The 23,184-nt window shown below is 51.5% G+C and overlaps 1 long non-coding RNA gene across 1 annotated transcript; it reads right to left on the bottom strand.

The window, feature by feature from the left end:
* Positions 1-5: 5 nt before the first annotated feature.
* On the bottom strand, positions 6-22,812 carry LOC130864816 (uncharacterized). Its single transcript, XR_009056006.1, has 5 exons — positions 22,043-22,812; positions 1,932-2,000; positions 1,222-1,330; positions 647-745; positions 6-152 (listed from the first exon to the last, which is right to left on the bottom strand). It is a non-coding gene; the product is annotated as an uncharacterized LOC130864816 (long non-coding RNA).
* Positions 22,813-23,184: the final 372 nt, after the last annotated feature.

Raw genomic sequence — 23,184 nt, 5'->3', positions numbered from 1 at the left:
CTGCTCTGTCTGCAGCGCCCTCTGGCGGCCCCATGCGGGACCTCCACATACCCTCCAGATGACGCGATGGGCTGGAGAGCAAGCCCGGCTGGGGCGGGGACCGGGTGCCGCTGATCTGGGCGCGTCTTCTCATCACCTTCCACGCTCCGGCCCTTAAAGTAAGCAAAGCCCACTCAGATTGAGTGTAGGACTTGGAGAGCACCACAGAACCCCTGATGGTGACCCAGCCAAAATAGGAGATACAGCCTCCTCTGGGATAGGGCGAGTCTTAGGACCCTGTCGGGGTGAAAGGGTCGGGGGTGGGGGATAAGGGCTCCTAAAGTTCCAGTTAGGCATCTGTCACCAGCCTTTTCCTGAATCTCCCCATCCTCCCAGATAAAACCTGATTGATAACACCTAACATGAGGATTTGCTAGGGGTCCTTGAGAAAGAATGCATTTGAGGATTTCTCCCCCCCCCCCACACACACAGTCTGAGCCAGGTTGAGAGACCTCTATATTCACCTTCGCTCCACTTGCATGTCTGCTTCCCAGGGTTCTCCTTCCGCCTGTTCTGGCTTTAGGGAAGGGAAGGCGCACACGAAGCTGGTGCACACTTCCTATACTGACCGAACGGGAAGGAGTAGGTTCAGTAAAGAAAGGTTTACCTGGTGACGAACTGCATCCTGGGGGCTGAACCCTGGAGTCAGATCTCTAGCCTAGCTCTGGTTACGGCTTCCTGGTGGGCTATTTTCGGGCCAATGGTCCTGCAATGAGAAGGACCCCTGGAAACCTCCTCCCGCTTGCTTGTCAGTCCCTGGCAGAGGCATTCCCAGTCCCCAATGAGGATTCTCCCTAAAGCTGTCCCATCCTACACATGTACAGCCTCTGCCATGTATTAGTGCAGAAGTGATGTGGTCAGAGTGTGCCCCTCACACACTCAAAGGTGAGAGCTAGTCAACAGCACCATGGGACTAGGAAAAGAGGAGAGACTGGAGAGATGGCCCAGAATTTAAGAGCACTGACTGTTCTTTGGTTGCCCTTCCAGAGGTTCTGAGTTCAATTTCCAGCAACCACACAGTGGCTCACAACCATCTATAATGAGATCTGGCGCCCTCTTCTGGTGTGCAGACACATAATAAATGAATGAATGAATGAATGAATGAATGAATGAATGAATGAATAGACAGACAGATAGATCTAAAAAAAGAAAAATGAGGGGCCAGGCAGTGGTGGCACACACCTTTAATCCCAGGACTCTGGAGGCAGAGACAGGTGGATCTCTGTGAGTCTGAGGCCAGCTTGGCCTACAGAGTGAGTTCCAGGACAGACTCCAAAGCTGCAGAGAAACCCTGTCTCAAAAAAGAAGAGGAAGAGCGGGCTGGAGAGATGGCTCAGCGGTTAAGAGCATTGTCTGCTCTTCCAAAGGTCCTGAGTTCAATTCCCAGCAACTGCATGGTGGCTCACAACCATTTGTAATTAGGTCTGGTGCCCTCTCCTGGCCTGCAGACATACACACAGACAGAATGTATACAATATATACAATAAATATTTTTTTAAAAAAAAAAAAGAAGAGGGGGGCTGGAGAGATGGCTCAGAGGTTAAGAGCATTGCCTGCTCTACCAAAGGTCCTGAGTTCAATTCCCAGCAACCACATGGTGGCTCACAACCATCTGTAATGGGGTCTGGTGCCCTCTTCCAGCCTGCAGGCATACACACAGACAGAATATTGTATACATAATAAATAAATAAATATTTTAAAAAAAAAGAGGAGGAAGAGGAGGAGGAGAAGAAAGAGGGAAGGGCTGAGACTGGTGGGTCACACTTGCAATTCCAGCACTTAAGAGCCTGAGGCAGGAGGATGGCCAGCCTACAGTAAGACCTCATCTCAAAAATAACCAATAAACAATGTGGCTGAAGAGATGGGGTGGGGCAGGGGTGAATGGCACACACCTTTAGTCACAGCATGTCTGGGCTACAGAGTGAATTCCAGGACAGCCAGAATTGCTACACAGAGAAACCCTGTTTTGAAAAACAAAACAAAACAACATGAAGAAATGGCTCAGCAATGAAAAGCACTGACTATTTCCGCAGAGAACCTGCATTCCCAGCACTCACATGGAGGCTCACAGCCATCTCTAACTCCAGTTCCAGGGGGTCTGACACCCTCTTCTCGCCTCTACCAGACACTCATATGGTGCATAAGCACACCAGTCGGCAAAATAGTCAAACACATAAATACAGTTTTTTTCTTTCTTTCTTTTTCCTTTTTTTCAAGACAGGGTTTCTGTGGCTGGTCTCAAACTCAGAGATCCACCTTTCTCTGCTGGGATTAAAGACATGTGCCACCAAACACCAGATCTTCTGGACCTTGTTCTTAGATTCCCCCCCCCCATCTCCAAAACTGTGAGCAAAAACTTCCTTGAGTTAGGCACCGTGGCGCATACCTGCATCTTAGAGCTGGGCAGCCAGAGCAGGAGGATCCTGGGTTCACAGGCATCCTGCAGCTACATAGCAAGACCAGCTTGGGTCAGGCATGGTGTCCCGTGTTGATAATCCTGGCATTCAGGCTAGAGATTCTCCTGAACCCCCCCGACATGCAAGTGCCCCTGTGCCCAATTTTTACCTGAGTTCTGGAATGGTCAGGCAGGCACTGTACCAACGGAACCACCACCCCACCCCATCCCCAAGTCCTCTGTGTTTTGTTGTCCTGAGACAAGCCTGAGTGCCAGGATTATCCACACGGGACACCATGCCTGACCCAAGCTGGTCTTGCTATGTAGCTGCAGGATGCCTGTGAACCCAGGATCCTCCTATGTCTGGCTGCCCAAGGCACTGTAGCACACGAATCTGCACATGCACACACACAAATTAAAAATAATAGCTATGTGCGCCTTTAATTCCAGCACCCGGGAGGCAAAGCAGGCAGAACTCTGTGAGTTCAAGGCTAGCCTGGTCTACAGAGGACAGTCAGAGTTACACAGAGAAACCCTGTCTCAAACAAACAGAAGACAGAGAGAAATCAAGGAAGACACAAATACATACATGTATCTTTCACACAGAGAAATAGGTAAATATATTGAAAGAAAAGAAGGGAGGAAGTAAAAGAAGGAGGAGGAAAGAAGGAAGGCCCCTGGGGAAAGTAAACAAATAAAACCACATTTCTCCTGCTCACCAGTAACCTAGGCTATATTTTGTCATAATGGCCCAAAGGGACTCAGGAGGGAGCTTGTGGTGCGTCCCAGGCCTAGAGTCTTCTTTAGCACGCTGACAGTTCCAGCTGCTTCCTCCCTCTGTACCCTCCCTGTGCCCTCCCCACAACTTTCCCATCACTCCTGCTTAGAAAAGTTCTAGAGTCCAGCAAACTCCCGATTTCCACCCTCGTCCAGGCCCTGCCCAGCTCTGCAACCCTGTGTTCCTATGCCCTTGCCTCTGTCTTCCCTGCTCCATCAAATGCCCTTGACTCTGACCCTGGCCAAGGAGCCCCAAGCCATGTTCTGTGGCCCAGCAACTCTCATTTACAACCCCCAGAGTTTCCCCTTCTTTCCTCCAAACCAGCTTCTCTTGTCTTTTACAGTGAAAGAGGTTCCCCCTCCTCTCAACAGAAGTCCCAACCTCCATACCATCCTTTCCTGTACCCACAACCTCTTCTCCAATCTTCCTTCCAAATTCCAAGCGACTTTAATCTCTCCCAACTTAAAATGAGAACACAGTGAGATGTCCATGAGGCATCTGCAGCAGCCCCGTGTCTCTCCCTCGAGAATGGAAAAAATCTTTCTATTCACTACTTGACCCACAACCAGGCTATTCTAGCATGGCCAGCATTCTCCAGCCACTCCCCCAAGCACACTCTTCCTCCTCCAAAGGAAGTGAACCAAGAGGGGTCAGCAGCTGTCCAGCAGCTGACAGCGAGAGTCACACCCTCTTTCTGGACCCCAACCCTCCTGCTCCCCACTTATATCCAAACTCCGCCTTCCCAAAATAGAACTCCAGACTTCCACCAAACGTAATATCTCTGCCCCTCTAGGGAAGGGCACCTCTGTGTGCCTAGTCCCTGGAAGCAGCCCCTCGAGTGTCTCTGTCCCTGGCTGGTTGTGTCTCCTGCACATGGCCACCCTCCTTCTGCAGCTCATTGGCACCACTCACCCGGACACTACACATCTCATCACCACTGCGACCAGGCTTTCTCTCCGGAACTGATCCCTGCCCAAAGCCCTCTCTAAAATGCCCTCTGCTGTGACAGTGGCTACCTATCACCCCGGCCCTTGGGAGGCAAGAGCAGAGAGTTCTTCAAGGCCAGCCTGTGCCACAATAAATGTAATAAAGTGAAACAAAATCCTGTCTCAAAACAAACACCCAAACAACAGCGCAAGCCTAGAGCTCCACCTTGTCTGGCTCCAGAATCTTGTTTTGCTCACGGTTCTGGAAGTTAGAAAGTCCAACACAGGGTCAGATGGCTGGGGCTGCTGAGACAGCTCAATGGGCAAAGGGGCTCGCTACCAAGCGTAACAACCTAAGTTTAATCCCAGGACCCACACGGTGAAAGGGCAGAGCCAAGTCCTAAAAGATGTCCCTTGACCTCCCATACCTGCATGGGGATGCGTGTTCATACACATGATCAATCAATAAATGTAATAAAGAATACATTAAAAAAAAATGGCTAGACAAAGAGTTTGCCTAGCTTCTGCCAGCACTCTGGAGGCAGAGGCAGGTGTATCTCTGTGAGTTCAACGCCAGCCTGGTCTAGTTCCAGGATAACTAAGGCTACACACACACACACACACACACACACACACACACACACAGATCCAGGGCTATCTGCTGCCATCTTCGGGCTCCAGAGGTCACTCCACATGATATGCAAATATAAAAGTGGGTACAATGCTACATAAAATAAAAATAATTAAATGTAAAAACAAAATCATTCTGAGCCAGAGATGCTGTCTCAAACCTACAACCCTAAAACGTGGGAGGTTGAGATAGGAGGATTACTTTGAGTTTGAGACTAGCTTGGGCTACATAATGAGTTTGAGGAAAGTCTAATAGCCTGGGTTACAGTGTGAAATTGTATCCAAAGAAAAAGGGAGGGAAGAAAAGAATGAGGAAGGGGGGCAGGGAGGTTGATCTGTAACTCAATGGTAGAGTATGCTCATAAGGCCCTAGCATCCATCTCCAGTCTGGGGGTGGGCAGATATCTCAAGCATGGAGACCACAAGATCAGGAAGGAGTCCATAACATAAGGAGTCCTTGGCAACATAAGAAGTTCCAAGTCAGCCTAGGCAACATGAGACCTTGTGTTTAAAAAAAAAGAAGAAAGAGGAGCTGGAGAGACAACTCAGTGGTTAAGAGCACTGGCTGCTCTTCTAGAGGTCCTGAGTTCAATTACCAGCACCCATCCGGTGGTTTACAACCATCTAGAGAGGGATCTGGCGCCCTTTTCTGGCCTGCAGATACACATGCAGACAGAACACCACATAATAAAACAAATATTTTTAAAAAAAGAAAAGAGAAAAACTAGGCATGGTGACACACACTTGCATGCTTGTAATTCCAGCACTCCAAAAGCAGAGGTGGGAGAACAATCGCAAGGGTGAAGCCAGCCTGGTCCACACAGTGGCACTCTACCAAAGAAGACAAAAACAAGGTTGGAGGAGATGGCTTAGCAGGTAAAGGTGCATGGTGCCAAGCCTGGCACCTGACTGGATTCCCAGGATACCTATACTAGAAGTAGAGGAGTGGCAGGCACAACTGTCCTTTGAACTCCACATCTTACACACACACACATACACACACACACTCGCACACAATGAGATTCTTTAAAAATAACAAAAACAAAACAGGTAGCGGTGGTGCATGCCTCCTTCAATCCCAACATTTGGGAGGCAGATCTCTGTGAGTTTCAGACCAGCCTGGTCTACATAGTGAAGTCCAGGCCAGCCAGAGCTATGTAGAGAGACCCTGTATTAAAAGAAAAAAAAAAGAAGAAGAAACAAAGAAAAGAAAGAAGAAAGAAAAGTGGGCTGGAGAGATGGCTCAGAGGTTAAGAGCACTGACTGCTCTTTCAGAGGTTCTGAGTTCAATTCCCAGCAACTAGATGGTGGTTCACAACCATCTGTAATGAGATCTTGTGCCCTCTTCTGGTGTGCAAAGATACATGCAGAAAGAACGCTTTATACATAATTAATAAACCAACCTGTTTTAAAATATATATATATGTATATATATTCTAATTAGGGGCTATAAAGTGAATTCTTGTCTCAAAAAGCAAGTCAGGTGGTGGCACACGCCTTTAATCCCAGCACTCTGCTTGTGGTGGCAGAGGCAGGTGATCTCTGTGAGTTCAAGGCCAGTCTGGTCTGCAGAGCAAGTTCCAGGACAGTCAGGGCTACAGAGAGAAACCCTGTCTCCTAAAACCAAAATCAAGCAAACACAATTTCTTTGTTCTGGCTGCAGTTTAGATGGCAGACATAGGGTTCCTAGCACCGAAATTTCTTTGCTCTGGCTACAGCTTATATGGCAGACATAGGGTTCCTAGCACAGGGAAATGAGTCTGGTGAACAGTCGTGAGATGAGGTGAATCCCACTGACCTCGTGTGTTGGATGTGGGAGACTGAGGAACAAGGGTAGCTTTTGCAATGGGCTTGGCTGGGGCAGGCTGAAGAAAAATAAAGCCAAATAGGAAAACTGAGCATGCTTCTGACCTTATTTTGAGATCACCAAGTGTCAATCCACATCCTTGCACCTTTTTGGACCCTAAAAATACCATGAGATACATTATTTTGGTGATGAGAGGTTGAGGCAGGGTCCCATCGTGTAACTCTGAGTGGCCTGGAACTCACCATGTAGACCAGGCTGGCCTTCAATTCCCAGAGATCCACCTGCTTCTGACACCCAAGTACTGGGATTAAAGGCGTGTGTCCATACACAGCTACGAGATGTATTCTTGTTTTGGTTTTTGTTTTTTCAAGACAAGGTTTCTCTGTGCAACAGTCCTGGCTGTCCTGGAACTCTGTAGACCAGTCTGTCCTTGAACTCAGAGATCTGCTTGCCTTTGCCTCCCAAGTTCTGGGATCAAAGGCAAGTACCCCCATGCCCATCAAGTGGCATGGGCTAAGTTCACAGAGGCTTTGAAGTTACAGTGCTAATCAGCCAAGGTCCTTGGTCCAGTATCTTAGGCCTCACCTGTGCAAAGGCCAACGAGGCAGGACAGCTCATGCTTGTAGTCCCAGCAGTCAGAAGGTTTGATGAAGAAAGAGTGTCACAAGTTCAAGGCCAGTCAGGACTAAACAGTAAAACCCTGTGTCAGCCATCCATTCCCGTCCCTTCCATCACATTACAAAAGCTAGGATTTGCGGTGCGGGTCTGTAATCTTAGCCGACTTAAGGCGAAAGCAGGAGGACTGGGTGTTTCAGGCCAGAATGGGCTACACAGCACACACCATCCCATCTTCCTATCAAGACCCTACCTTATTAGAAAAAGAGAAAAGCAAATATCAACCCCACCCCCATGCCTAGGAAGTCTGAAGTCTGGGAGTGGAATCAAATGAGCTATTTCCTTTTTACCATTTTTTCCTCCTTTCTAGAGACAGTCTCACTATGGACTCAAGAATGGCTAGGAGTACCTGACCCTTCTGCCTCAGACTCATGAGTTGTGGTATTACAGGTTTTTACTACCACGACTGGCCTTTTTCTTAGGGTTCTGGGGGGTCAAACCTAGAGATCCATGCTAGAGTCTACCACTGACCTGCACCCCTCCACCCCAAGTCATCCGTTTTAAAATTCCAGGTAATTCCGGCTCAGGCTGAGCTTGGAACTGCTGTTGTATAGAGCTTGGAACTGTACGCTGAGCCTTGAGCTCTGGGTTCTCATAGGTACTGCTCAGAGCCTGGAAAACAGTTACTGCGGTACCCAGCTGGCTGAGTAGGATGGAGGGCAGATGCAAGGGCTGCTCTCAGGGTTTTTGGCCCTCGGCATTCTTGAGCCCCTTAGCCACTGTAGTTCTGCACAGAACCATGTGGTGGCGCCAGTACCCCAGGGCTTCAGTTGGATATCCTGAACTGGAGACCCTGGAAGAACTGTCCCCTTCCCCTATGGTCCACATCCCACTGGGAACCAAGGTTTGGCGATTACTGGCATGTCCTTTACCAGAGAGAAAAGGTGATACCAGAAAAGTGTACCAGCCAGAAGCTGATGCACTCAGATTGGAAGGGGTTAACTCTGGAGGGTCAGGAGGGCAAGCTGGAGAAGACCCCTTGGTCACAAGAGTTAAGGGACTCAGATGGAGTCTTGCCTCATGCCACTATAACCCTCAGCCTATCCTACTCAACCTGCCGATCCTGGTCCCAAGTATTGCTTCCCCACCAAGCGCAGGGGTAGTCGAGGCTCCAGGCTGCAAGTTCTCACAGCCTGGCAGTCAGGTAGGCTGGGGATGGGCACTCGAAGCAAAGAGGATGTTTGGATGGAGCTCTTACCAGCTGTCAGCTTCCCGTCTCTTGGGTTGGAGGCTCTCTGGGACCCTGTCCTGCTCTGTGGTCAGAGGATGAGCCTTCACCCAGTTCTTGGTTCTGGGTGCAGTTCAACTGACCAGGAGAGCCGCCTGGGCACCATTCTTACCTCTGGTTCCAAGCCCAGCTCCAAGAAGACAGGGTAGAGTGGGAACTTGTCCACTTTAGGCTCCCCTGTCCTTCATTTGTCCTGCTTGAGGGAAGATTAAGACCCCAGATCCCAACTGGAGATACTTTTGCCCAGTCTGCTTAAACTTAGCATACTCTGGCTTCTGCAGTAGAAATTGGTCCACACCCCTTGTCTCCGGGGTATCCACCCGACACCCACATGCTCCGAAGAACCACCCTCTCCCTCTTGATTATGCCTTCCTCTTTGAGGACCCCCAGATGTGGTTCTGTCCTCTGAGGTTCTGCCTCTGCTCTTAGGATGCTGGGACTAGGCCAGATGTTTTCCCTTAGAAGCCAGCTGTTTTGCCCATCAGAAAGTAGCCCTGGCTCCTCTGCTAAAATCGTTTCTAGGTTGCAGCGTGGCAGCCCTACCGGGCCAGGGCCTGGGAGTGGTTAACTCCTCGGGTCCGGGCAGCAGCGTCTGCCTCCCAGCTTTCTGCATTCTCCAGACTTAGCAGAGACTTCTAGAGACCCCGAGAAGGCTAAGTATGACTGTCGCCAACCCCCTCAACAACTACCATGCCCCTCTCCAGAGCTTTGTCCCCAGATGACCCAAGTGAGGTTCAAAGGGATAAATGTTACCAATTGAGAGTAATTGTAACAATAGCTGTCCTCCTGTTAGCCTTGAAGCCACCAGGATTTAATTAAGTGCCTTCACAACTCATTTGACGGCTTTTTGACAACTCTGTGACATGGGGGAGTATTTACCTAAGAGAAAAGTAGGAAACCCACGCTGTGAAGCACCTCAGTCACCAAGAGCTGGGTGGATGCTGCTCAGCACTAGTGGCTGCAGACCGGCCCTCTGAGCTATTTAAATTCCCCTGAGCCCTCTTTCCTAGGTCTGGGCTCGGGAGCCCCATCTGTGAAATGGGAAAAACAATGGATAGAGTTAACATCACTAGTCCCAGATGAAGAGCGGGGCCAAGGCACCTTCCAAGTATTTATTAGCGATTCCTCCTCCTGGTGGCTGTGGTCAGCCTGGGCAAGGATCCCAGCCTCGCCGGCTGCTCCTGGCTGCCTGGCTTGGGGTTAGCGGCTCCCTCTCAGCCTTTTTGTCTCCAGAGCTGGAAATCGGAGACGAGAATAACTGACCCTGGTTTCACCATGCAGGTGTAATGGTCTGCCCACAACCCAACTGAGAATTGCTAGGAAATGTCCTCTCTTGTCAGGAAGACTACTGAGCACAATCACTACCTTCCACTATGGGTGCCTCCAGGTTCAGAGGGGAGCTTGTAGGTAGAGCTCTGTCACTAGTGGCTCAGGAGTCCTCTACACAGAAAAGCAGGCTCAAGGTCATGGCAGCTACCTGGGTAGAGGGGTTCAGCCTGCCTCTGGGTCTCCCAAGGCCTCCTGTTCTAACTGTTCCCCCTGTGCTTTTCCTCCAGAGACCTGAACCTGGTCTGGGGAGAGGGCCAAGGAATAGGGACAATCCCAAGGCTAAAATGGCCCAGAAGGTGACTTGGCTGTGGCTGGGTGGGATATCAGGGTCTGGGAACGATTCCTCAGGATGCAGTGACCCGTGTTCTCCTCCTTTGTCCCCTCCTCCCTGCCCACCATGGGTCAGTTCCCTGGTCCCAGCCTAGACATCTGGAACTGGGGCAGACAAAGGGCTGCGGGAAGGGACAATAACCTTCTGTCCATTTTCCGATGCTGGGCCAGGCCTGGCCAGGGCTGGGGGCCGGAGCCCCGGCGAGGCGGTGCCAGGCCCCCCGCGGGCAGCGGACAATGTTGGCAGTGATGGAGAGGAGGCATTTCAAAGCGTTTTGTTCCTCCTGACCCCCTCCCCTCCACACATCTCGCCCCGGCTCGGGGTGAGGCCCCAGCCCCACCCCCAGCCACCCAGGCCTTGCTCTGGACTGCTTGGGGACTGGCCACATTCTTGACCTCAGGGGAAAAGTTTAGACTCTTTGCGCCCTGGGCAACAATAACAGTGTCACAGACCTGATTTAGGAGCAGCACTTACCATCACAAAGCCTCAGACAAAGGGCTGAGGCTGAGAACTGAGAAGGAGCTGGCCTCAGAGCCTGTTCCACTGCCAGGCTCTCTTCACGTCTCTCCCAGGTTCTGCCCAGGCCCTCACTGTGCCAGGCACGGACACACCTGGGAAGGACATGAGGCAGAGGGATGGAGGAGAGACAGTAGTGTAACTAGGAATGAAGCAGTTTTGAGAATCACTTCTTACTCTCCCATAAAACACTTAGTAACCCTGAATAGGTCCTTCCCCACTCCAGGCCTCAGTTTCCCCATCTGTAATAAAGACGCCAAATAAGCAACACCACTGAGAGCAGGAGGCTTTGTCCTTGTGGCAGGAGGGTTTCATTATGGCCATGGCCAGGTTGGGGATGGACCCCTGGAGGAGCTCCATCTACTGAAGAAGCTGAGGCTACACAAGGCTCTGAGCTCCAAGAGTCGGAGATCAGCCTGCGCAACACAGTGAGATTCAGTCTGCAAAGATGTTGGTGGTGGAGAGAGGAGGCTTGCCCCTGCTCCACTCTGGCAATCCCCAGGTGCCAGCCACCAGCTTACTAAGTCCTTCCTGGATTCCACCCCCTCGGATCGTTTGAACCCCAGTCAACCTCACAAAGCGGTGTGTCATGAACCCTGCTCTAAAGTTGACCAACTGAGGATGAAAGACGGGGAGTGACCTGCCCAGGGCCAGGCCGCTGCGCCCCTGACTTCCCCAGTGGGAAGGAGTGAGGAGGCAGCTGGCTTCTGCTGAACTGGGGTGGAAGGGCCTCCCCTCCCAACAGAAGGCCATGAATAAATAAATATTTGATTATCCCCAGGGGGAATTCCATCCTCAGAGCAGGTGCCTTTAAAATCTGGATTGATTCTTGTCTGTGAGCAGAGGTTGGCCTGGGTGGACACCTAGATGCAGGGGACTGGACACAATGACACACCCAGATGCAGGGGACTGGACACAATGACACACACACACCCCACTCCCCCTTACCCCTGTGGAGGCCAGGAAATAGAGGCAACACGGAAGGTCACTTAAAGATTTGTGGCACCAGTTTTAGGCTGTGGGTCTGTGTAGTGCCCACTGGGTGAACTTCAATGATGGTCTCAGAACAGTGCCTTGAAGCAGTAGAGGGAACCCTTCAGATCAGGACCCATGGGCCAGCACATCGCACCCCACACTGGGCACCCCTGGGACATCATGACATGCCATTTGCTTTCCTTTCCATGAAGTGCTTGGCTGTTGAATACAACTTGAGGGGTGATGGCTGGACACCAAGAGCAAAGGGGTCCCTATACTCTAGGATCTGTTCCGGGAGAAACTCCAGAAACTGCAGTGACCCCGACAGCAGCGGGGGTTGTCTGGACCCTGACAGAAAGGAAGGAGACCCGAAGTGTGGTCCAGACTCCACTTCTCCTCCCTCTTGCCTGACTCCATGCAAAGGAACTGAGCTACACAGGTGGCAGAGTGACACCCTCCAGAGCGCCCCAACCCCAGGACCACCATTCACCTGGAATGAACAGCTACCCATTCTGCAAGTTATTTATGGACAGGGCCTATGATGCAACCAGTTTAGCAGTTTAGCCTTAAGTACTACTGAATATAGCCAAGGCTGGCCTTGAACTCTTGATTCCATTACAGGCATGGGTCACCTATCTCAGCTACTTTTAGAATGTTAAATGTGAGTCTGTTATTACGCCAGTCAAACAGAAGAGTGGGCTGGTGCGGCAGTGAACCCCTTTAATCCCAGATCTTGGGAAGTAGGGGTGGATGGATTTCTCTAAGTTCCAAGCCAGCTTGGTATGCATAGCAAACTCCAGGCAAGCCAAGTCCACGTTGTAAGATCCTGTCTCAAAAAGTGTCAGGTACCTGAGGCTGAGTTTGAGGCTAGCTAGCCTGGGAAACATGGCGGTCCTGTCTAAAAAAAAAAAAAAAAAAAAAAAAAGTTGGCTTGGAATCTGGAATCTGGGGTCCTCCATCCCCCCTCCATCCCTTCTCTCCACTTCATTCCCAGAATGAAACTTCTCCAACTACCATCCTGTCCCTTTGACACCTCTTCCCAAACCACCATAGACACACCAGTCACAGACAGTAGGGGACCATCCAAACAGAAAATGCCACAGCAATTGAAGACACAGAAAGTTCATGGAGGCCTTAAGGAACCCTAGGAACAACAGGCTTCCCCTCCCTGCCTGGCTTCAGAATAGAGGAGCACTCACCGGGCAGGGCATCTTTGGGTCCCCCTCAGCCTGGAGGTGGATGGCACCGCTGGGTGCTTAGGTACAAGAGGACTACCCGCTCAGCTCTTATTTTGGAGGGTTGGCCAGGCAGCCCATCCCAGGCCCAGACTTTCCTGGCATCTCTAGGCAGGAAGGGCACTGCCTGGGGGTTGGGAAGAGCAGGAAAAGATTATAAGCAAAGGTGTCTCCCAGAGGGCTTGATCCCACACTCGGCTCACTTTCCTCTGGACATTGTGGGATGAGGGTCTGAGAACCCAGGGGTCCAGAAGAGCCAGCAGGGGCAAAAAGAGAGGTTGATTTGACCCGGACGCCTGCCCCACCTCCACCCCAAGGCATGGAGGCCCACATGGAGGTGTTTGCTTTTCCTGTCTCCACACTAGTTCCATTCAGTGTGGCCCATCCCACCCCAGGCCCGCAGCCAAGGACCCAGTGCACCAGTGGGCGAGATCACCGACCAGCCTCCCTTCTATCCTTGTTGCATGAACACCGCACAGTAGCCACCAGTGCCTCCCGTTTTATGGGGCATTGGAACGAGAAGAGAAGAAAAAAAGACCAGATAGCGGAGGGTGAAGGAAAATATGGGAATGAGGTCGAAAAAGAAGAGGAACACACAGACAGTAATGGGAAATAGACGCTCTGAGGAGGCCCTGGGCATACGGAGGCAAAATGAGGAGCCATTGGGCAGAGGGCTGGGCCAGGAACAGGGAGGGCTGGTCCAGAACCTCACTGCTTTGCTTTGTGCTAAGACACAGAAGCTGGGATACTCACTTGAAAATGAGCATCCTCCTCATCCCTGGGCCAGGGGTCCAGGAGGGGTTGAGACCTGGTCTGGGCCAGGGGAAAGAGGGTGAAAGTTTCCCCCAGTCAGAAGGCCATGGGGGAGGCATCTCAAAGGGTCCTGCTCTTTGCTCTCTTCTGGCTGTCACATTGGTACATAAAGGGGGTAGAAAGGTCAGACGTGCCCTTTCAGGCCCGTGAGAAAAATTCTGCCCATTTCCCTAATCCATATTTATTGGTGTGAGACACTGGGGTGGGAGAAAGTCCCTGCCCCCACCCACCCACTGCCCCAGCCAGGCCAGGTTAGCACTAAGAACAGGCTCCATGTCACCCAAATCCTACTCTTTGTCTCCAGATTGGCTCCAGAGCCCACCCCTCATTCCCCCTTGGGGTTGCCAAGCAACCATGGAAGGGTAGCTGAGACATTTTCTTTATTACAAGCAAAGGCAAGACAGAGTTGTGGTCCCAGAGGGGGGTATAGGGTGCTGAGGGAGAGGGCACCCTGGGCTCTGGAGGGTCCAGAGGGTGTCCCCTTTGCTCTGAGCACTGGCAGTAGGGAGACTGGGTCCCAGAGTCTATCTGAAGCCCGGAGACATCACCGAGTGGTGGGAGGTGGGAAGGCTGGCAGGCATTATTCCAGACTGGACAGTGCTACATGGCAAGGCCAGGCGCTTCCCGAGACTACCAGCTGTGCTACCTGTACTAAGTCATTTTCTTTCTTTGGTCCTGTGTTTTCTCCTGAACAAAATGGGGTAGTGTTGTATACTATGTCATTTAGCCCTCATAGAGATACAATGAGACACCACCGTTTGCCTCCCCTCTTCCACTGATTGAGAAACAGAAGCTCAAAGATGTGGCGCCATGTGCCCAGCAGATAAGGCTAAGGTGCAATTCCTTAGCCCCAACCAGTTTTACCAAGATGTGATTTACAGGTCATACAATTTACTTCCCCAGAGTGTGAATTTCATCATTTGTATATTCAAGTCACAACTTATTTTAGTCTTAGATCACTCTAAAAAGAACTCCCTCCCCTCCCCCATACCCAAGGTGAGCATATAGTACAGTGATAGAATTAGGAATTAGCATTCCACCTCTGTGACCCTAGATGATGTAATCCCTAGCCGCCCTCTCTCTCTCTCTCTCTCTCTCTCTCTCTCTCTCTCTCTCACACACACACACACACACACACACACACACACACACACAGAGTTATAAAGCAGGGCATGGTGGCCCCTATGTAATCCCAGCATTAGAGAGAACGAGGCAAGGGGATTGCTATTGAGTCTGAGGTTAGCTTGAGCTATATAATGAGTTGCAGGCCAGCCTTGGCTACAAAGTGAGACCTTGCCCTATGAAAGAAAGGAAGGAAGACAGAGAGGAGGGAGGGAGAGGAGGGAAGCAGGCAGGCAGGCAGGCAGGCGTTCTAGAGGTCAGCCAGTCCCACACCCATCACACATAGCGCCCATTATCTTCCAGCTTCACCTACCTCCAGCCTCGCCACCACTAATCCACTCTGTCTCTCTATAGGTTTGTCTTTTGTGGACATTTCCCATGCATGCAATCAGACTACAACTCAGTCTGAGTAACCTCCCACAGCTTCTACCCCCAGAGGGGCTCGGGTGGGGCTCAGACACAGAGGTGGCCGGGCAGGGAGAACAGTTAAGAGGTGGCCGGGCAGGGAGAACAGTTAAGAATGTGGTCTCTGGCTGGGCGGTGGTGGCGAACGCCTTTAATCCCAGCACTCGGGAGGCAGAGGCAGGCGGATCTCTGTGAGTTCGAGACCAGCCTGGTCTACAAGAGCTAGTTCCAGGACAGGCTCCAAAACCACAGAGAAACCGTCTCGAAAAACCAAAAAAAAAAAAAAAAAAAAAAAAAGAATGTGGTCTCTGCTGCAGCCTGACAGACAGCTCAACAACCTCGATCCACCACCCAGGTCTATGCCTAGGGACAAGGGGCTCACTCTCTGTAAAATGGAGAGGCAAGCCTTTCTCTCCCAGGGATGTATCAGTGTGTGACAGATGTCTAGCCAGGAGCCCGCTACTCCGTACATTATAGCTCACGGATTACAGGGGTCTATGCAATGCTTGTTTAATCCTGACCTAGGCACCTATTGGGGGTGAAATGCTGGGGACGGAGTGGTGCGCACCACACAAGCCATCCATTCTAGTGCAGAGACAGACAAGACAGCTTATAAATAGGACACAGACAGAGTGAGGCCGTTCAGGGAGGACAACAGCACAGTGTGATGGAGCAACCGGCTGCTCGGCTGACGACAGGTTCAGTTCTGTGCTGAGAGTGGAAGCCAGAGCCTTGCACATGCTAGGCAGGCGCTCTGCTCTGTGACAATCCTCTCGTGTGTTCAAACTTGGGTTCCTTCCGGCTTGGCCCCTTGAGTGGCTGGGATTGCAGGTGTGCTGCCAGGTCTGGCTATCTCAGTGTCCACTTCGAACTGAAAGGCTTGCTTCTACCTACCCCCCCCCCACACACACACACAAGGGAGGGGTTACTGCTGCAAACCGCAACATGAGATGCAGGGTGAAGGGCTTGCAGATCCTGACTAGGGACTGGGGACTTAGCTTCAGCGTCTATGACTACATATTCTGGTTATCAATTAATTGCTAAAGATAGGCCACCTGGCCATCGTCCACCATGTAAGAGTGCCAGCCACCACCGCTTTTCTCCTGGCCCCAGGACAGGTCTCAACACTTCCTGAACCCCTAGACTTGCCTATGAAGCTGAGCATGGTGGCCTTCCAAACTCAGTGGACTCCCTATTCGACCCCAGAACCTCAGCTGACGGGCTGTGTGCACGTACATCCTTTGCATTGTCTACTTATATTTAATTTTATTACACTTATTTATTACATGTGGATGGGTGGGGATACATACGCCATGGCAGGTTAGAAGACAGCTTCCAGGAGTGGGTTTTCTCCTTCCACCCACTGCATGGATCCTGGGGATCAAACTCAAGAGATCAGTCTTGGCCACAAACACCTTTACCCACTGATTAACTGCCCATTTATTTCCTGGTTTTAAAAGCTCAGTGCTGCCGGGCGGTGGTGGTGCACGCCTTTAATCCCAGCACTCGGGAGGCAGAGGCAGGCGGATCTCTGTGAGTTCGAGACCAGCCTGGTCTACAAGAGCTAGTTCCAGGACAGGCTCCAAAACCACAGAGAAACCCTGTCTCGAAAAACCAAAAATAAAATAAAATAAAATAAAATAAAATAAATAAATAAATAAATAAATAAATAAAAAAATAAAAGCTCAGTGCTGAGGTTCAAAACCAGGGCCTTGGAAATGTTAGGTAAATGCCCAATGCTCTACTAATGTTCTCTGCTATAGTCCCTGCCCTTGTATTTTTGTGTTTTCTTTTCTTTTTTTTTTTTTATGATTTGTTTTATTGGAGCTGGAGAGATGGTTCAGCAGTTAAGAGCACTGACTGTTCTTCCAGGGGACCCGGGTTCAATTTCCAGCACTCACATGGCAGCTCACAACTGTCTGTAACTCCAGTCCCAGGGGATCTGATACTTTCACACATACATGCAGGCAAAACACCAATGCACATAAAATAAAAATAAATTATTTTTGAAAAGATGTGTTTTATTTATTTATTTATTTTTGTTTTTCAAGAAAGGGTTTCTCTGTCCTGGAACTCACTCTGTAGTCCAGGTTGGCATCGACTCACAGAGATCCACCTGCCTCTGCCTCCCAAGTGTACCACCACAGCCTGGCTTTGTGTGTGTGTGTGTGTGTGTGTGTGTGTGTGTGTGTGCACTCGCACATGCACCTGAGGTGGTCAGAAGAGGGAATAGGATGTCCTGGAGCTGAAATTACCAGTGACAATGAGCTGCCCAATGTAGGTGCTGGCTGACCTGTAACTCCTCGCTCTGTAAAGCACGCTGGTCTTGAACTCACAAAGATCTGTCTGCCTCTGCCTCCCAAGTGCTGGTTAATGGTGAATGGTGGGCCACCACCACCACCCAGCTGTGCCCAGCTGCCGTAGATGCTCCTAACTCCTGTCCTGGCTTACTTCCTTCTCCCCCCAGCCCCACCCCAAGCAGGGTTTCTCTGTGTAACAGCTCTGGCTGTCCTGAAATTTTCCCTGTAATCAGGCTGGCCTCAAACTCACGGAGATCCACATGCTGGGACTAAAGGCGTGCACTGCCGGGCTTGGCTTTGAATTTTTGTTTTGTTTTTTGAGACAGGGTTTCTCTGTGTAGCCCTGGCTGTCCTGAAACTTGCCCTGTAGACTAGGCTAGACTTGAACTCACAAGATTTACCTGCTTCTGCTGAAATCAAAAGTATGCACCACCACTCCTACCTTGGTTTTTTTTTTTTTTTTTTTTTGGTTTTTCGAGATAGGGTTTCTCTGTGGTTTTAGAGCCTGTCCTGGAACTAGCTCTTGTAGACCAGGCTGGTCTCGAACTCACAGAGATCCGCCTGCCTCTGCCTCCCAAGTGCTGGGATTAAAGGCGTGCGCCACCACCGCCCGGCTCCTACCTTGGTTTTGAATTCTTAATCCTCCTGCCTCAGCTTCCCAAGTTCTAGTATTACAGGCATGTGCCACCACACCTGACTTTTTGCCCATTCTTTATAGATCTTTTACCCAATTGTCTTAAAGTCAGTTCCCTGTTCATCCACCTACCCATTCATTTAATAAATGCACTAATAAAGCATCCATTCATGCACTTATCTGTCATTCATTCAACAGATGTTTCCTGAGCATGTCCTTTGTGCTGGGCAGTGTTTGGTCAAATCCTTGGTAAAATGCCAGTTCTGGTGGGAAGTGCACACACTGGGCATAGATATCTCTGCTGTTTTCCTTCTGAGAGTGTCTTTTCTTTCTTTCTTTTCGTTTTTGTTTTTGGAGTGTGTGTTTTGTTTGTTTTTCAAGACAGGGTTTCCCTGTGTAACAACCCTAGCTGTCTTGGAACTCACTTTACCCACCAGGCTGGCCTTGAACTCACAGAGATCTGCCTACTTCTGCCTCCCAAGCACTAGGATTAAAGGGGGAATGGGGACCTGACTTTCATAAAGCCTCGGTGAGTTGAATGCACACAGAAGCCCAAACCTGTATGTGTAGTTGCATGCACACGTGTTGGAGGTGTGACAAAGCCTTCCTCATTGGCAGCAGGCGCCACGTGTTTGGATTTTCTCAATACCACAGAGAGCAGGTATAAGGAGCCCACAGGTCATAACCATGCTTCAGTTCCTAAGAGTTCACCCGCCCACGGTAAGGCTGCTTCTCCCAAAAGTTTTCTCATATCTTCCTGTTGGAATGAATCTCTGCCTTCTATAATCCCAGAGCAATCTGCCAACACTTGGGAGTGTTTCCACCTGGCTCGGCTCCTATCACTGGGTCGGCTAGACAGCAACACTGTTACCTTTCTCCTCCCTAAGCTGTCAACGACCCACCAGGAGCTCACTAACCATGTCAGTGCAGACTGCCATGAACTTAGCAGACCCTGCTCTGCTCCCCCAGCTTTCACCAGCAGACCACAGGCAGCTTAACTGGTCCGGATCAGATCATTCAACTTCCCCTTCCCACTCCCCACTTCATCCCCAGCAAATCTAACATGTAAACAAACGTGCACTTGTCTGTTGAGGGTCTCTCAGGATCCCTGTGGCTTGGCGCTTAGGGTAAAACCACAGATCCTTCCAAGGTTCCACCAGGCTTGGCGGGGTGGGCTATCTGAAATCCTCTGAGCTCCGACACTGGGAATCCCGTCTCTACTCGGAACCTGCCATGATCTTTCCTGCTTGCTGGCTTTGAAGCTGCTGGAACTGCCCCTGCAGTGTCTGTCCGTCTTTACCCACCCCATCCTCAACTTACTTTCTCTGACCTTCATTCTCTACGACCTGCCTTGGCTGTACACTGGGCTACCTCCTTTGGGAACGCCTGTCCTTTGCTGTTTGACTCCCATGGGGTAGGCTTTCCATGAATGTGCAAGGACCAGAGGCAGGATTTTCTCTGGCTCCTCGTTCCCTGAGGGCTGGACAGGAGTACTTGTTCAAGGCTCTTGACCTGATCCCTAGGACTACAAACCAAACCAAACCAAAACCAGTAGTGCTGTGGGAAGAGGTGGCAGGAGGGAACGCCTTTCCCTGCTTTCCATCCCTCCATCCCTGCAGTTTCATGCCCAATCTACCCAGGCTGTGTTCACACCAGACCACGGTAGACAATAATTTAAGCAGTGTCTGCTAGAAACCACTGCTTTCAGCACACTTGTGCCTGTATTCTGCACCTATCTGCTAAGGACGTAAAGACTAGGAAATTGTTTGCAATAGGTTGGACAATCTTAGGTTCCAACCCTGCTTCCATCACCTCCCAGTGGGCCCCTAGTCATAGGTCTGTTTCTTTATCTGTAAAATAGAGTTGATCATATAGCTGCTTCCCATGATGTTGCCAGAACCCAGCAAGATGCTGCTGCTTTTCTTAATCACTCATTCATTATCTGAGGTGGAGTTCTGCTTAGTACCTGGGTTGGTCTAGAACGCTTTAATTCAGCTGATGCCCCTGAGTAGCAAAGACTACAGGCACTTTGTGCCTGGCACATGGTACACCTTACTGTCAGCAACCAGAGTTGAGATAGTAGCTAACAGGGCTCCGTCTTTTATAGAGTCAGAAGTCAGTTTGCTAACTTTTGTTAAGAACTCCAGAAGTCTGTGTAGGTGACTCAGTCACAGGCCATGCAAACACCTACACACATTTAATGGGTGCTTGAGGAAGGGCACCGAAGGAGATAAGTTCCAGAGCCACAAAGATCCTGCACTAGTGAGGAGAAGCAGGCAAATCCACAATCACAGGGCAGCTGGGCACATGGCAGGGCTGCCCATAGAGTGAGGACAAGAGACTGTTTCAGGGTAAAAGTGCAGAGTGTGCCATGGAGGAGGTAGGGTGCACTCGAGGAACCCTGGGGTGGACAGAAGGCAGGATGCATGGAGACGCCACTCCCTCGGTCCCCTCTGGGGTGTGACACTCACTGGGGGAAGCCAGTGAAGCTGAATTCTGGGGATAACAGACTGGCCCTTTGCTGTATCAGACCTGCTCAAGGTACACGCAGACCTTCCATAGAGCTCCCGAAGCTCTGGACAGGTGGGCCACCTGAAGGAAGCCGCAGGACACAAGCAGTAGCAGACTGCCCGCCCTTTCTTCACACCCACCTACTTCCCTCACCACGGCTGCTGCTGCTGCTGCTGCTGCTGCTGCTAGAAGCCCAGGAGCCTGGGAATCAAGCCCTTCTCCTTGGGGAGGGGAAGGAGCAGCCTTCAGATCCCTCTTGGGGGTGTGGTCTCTGGAGACTGCAACCTCAGTCTGTTGGTTGGGACTACACGCTTCCCCCTTATTCTTCAGACGAGTGTTCTGGGGTGGGGGTGACCCTCTGACCTCCTCCAGACTGGTACCCCTTACATTCCAAAGAAACCCCTGGGAAGGAGCTTTACGGAGCGAGGACTCCGGGAACCACAGATAAAGATGTAGCTGGGAGGCAGCTTGGGTCTTAAAAGATTCTGGGGTCCTTTGGGCACTCTTGGGGAGTTAGTCAAGCTCAGAGAGGCTCGATTCAGGTTCAGAGTCCAGGACCGAGATGTGGGTGCCTGGCCCTGGAGGGAGGGGGCCACCGGCAAAAGGGTCAGGCTGAGGGAGCAGGCGGGGCATTGGGAGTGGAGGGTGCTGAGTGGGGGTGGGAGGGCGCAGGGTCCGGCCGGTGCAGGGGGGGGGGCGGCCCCCAGGGAGGGGCATGCTATGTCTTTAAGAGCTGCCTGAGCGCAGGTTGCAGCTGCCTGGCCAGCCCGAGAGACAGCGGAGATTCATTACCCGTCGACACAATGACCATTGATGGCCCCGTGGCGTTATTCAAATCCAGTACCAATTGCAGCCGAGCCCCTTTCTCCGCGCCAGGCCCGTATTGTTGGAGCGGCCCACTAAAAGCCCGCCCCGGCCCTGAGCAGCCAGAGGCGCCCGCTCGGGTTCAGCCCTGCTCCTCGCCAGCAGCCGGCTCCCGGTCAGGCTCCCTGGGAGCTGCAGGTGACCCGGCGGCGCATTCCGGCGCTCCCCGCCGCCCGGGCTACCGCCACCAGCGACTCAGCCACAAGGAAGCAGAAAGCGCCCGAGCCGGTGCGTGCGCGGGGCCGGGCAGGGGAGGGGGCCCCGTGAGTCCAGCACCCTAGACCCCAGGCTCAGAGAAGCCACCGGCCTCGGGCCCGTTTTCTGGATTCCCGGAGAGCCTAGTCTGGGGGCAGGGAGAGGGGAGTCAGGGTTCCCTGGGCCTGACAGGATATTCCTCCAAACTGGGGTGGCCCAGAGACACAACGCGGGTTACTCTAGGGACCCTTGGCCACGATGGAAGGAAACAAGCTGGGGACGATGGGGATGCCCATGCAGGGCTGGGATCTGCATGCCGGCTCGTCCACCTTACCGCGGGATGAGCTGCGACTGATGAGCTTCTGCAAGGTATTCCGACGCGCAGCTCCCAAGATCTGGTGTGCGCTTTTAAGGAGCCAGGCAGAACCCCGCAGGAAATCGGGGTCCTGAACTCAGGGGCTTCGCCACTGATTGTCCAAACGCAATTCTTGTACGAGTCTGCGGCCAACCGAGAATTGTGGCTGGACATCTGTGGTTGAGCTCCGGGCTCAACAGAAACGAGGTCCGCAGAGAGGCGCTCCATGCTGGGAGACCCCCGGGGCGGCAGCTGGCAGGTCCCTTCAGTAGTGGCCCCAGATAGGCGCGCAAAGAAGGGACACTAGTCCTTGTGACCAGCGCCGCCATCCTCATCCTCTGCGGGTGACCCATGTCGGCTCTAGGGTCCTCCAGTTTATCGCACCGGTTTTCCCGTTTTCAAATTTCAGCCTTAACGAAGCTGGCACACGGCGGCAGGACCCGAATGTGGTTCCTGCAGTCAGTCCTTGGCCAGAGCCGCAGTTAGTCGGGGGTAAAGGCAGATGCCAGCAGAATTCGTTCGCTAACTCGTTTAGAATTTGTTCTAACCTGTCCCTTAACCAGTACTCCCAAGCAACACCAACAAAAAATCCAAAATCAGCCCGTATATCCCAAACCAGTCAACCAACCCCTCCCACAAGCTCCTCCGGACCGACTGATGGGCTGAGCCTCCCACCGCTGCCAGAAACGGAAAAGCTGAGGAATGATGCGCTCCCGCTGGGCAGCCGCCTCGGCTTTCAAAATAAGAACTTGGACAAACGAATCCTTTTCATTAAAGAAAAATCTTTGGAGGTAGTGGGACTTGTTTATTTCCTCAAAAGCAAGGGCCATGAGTTGCAATGGGAGGGAGGCTGTTGGGCTCTGATGGGCCGAGTCACCTGCCTCTGACCCCTTTCTGCCAGAAACTAAAATGACCGGAGTGGACTAGGATGAACGGGCTCTGGTCAATTTGTGCGAAGGCACTGGCACCCCGAATGGAGAAAGCCGTTTTCCTCAGCCCATCCTCCTGAATTCTCAGTATTAACTGGGGTGCCACAGCAGCAGAGAAATCCCCTACCCACATCAGCTGCAGAAGGCATCCCAGAACTTATCTGAGTAGCTCAGCTCAGGAGGTACTGCAGG

The sequence above is a fragment of the Chionomys nivalis genome, chromosome 22 (assembly GCF_950005125.1).
Source record: "Chionomys nivalis chromosome 22, mChiNiv1.1, whole genome shotgun sequence".
Taxonomy (NCBI): domain Eukaryota; kingdom Metazoa; phylum Chordata; class Mammalia; order Rodentia; family Cricetidae; genus Chionomys; species Chionomys nivalis.
This window is presented reverse-complemented; position numbering and strand designations above follow the sequence as displayed.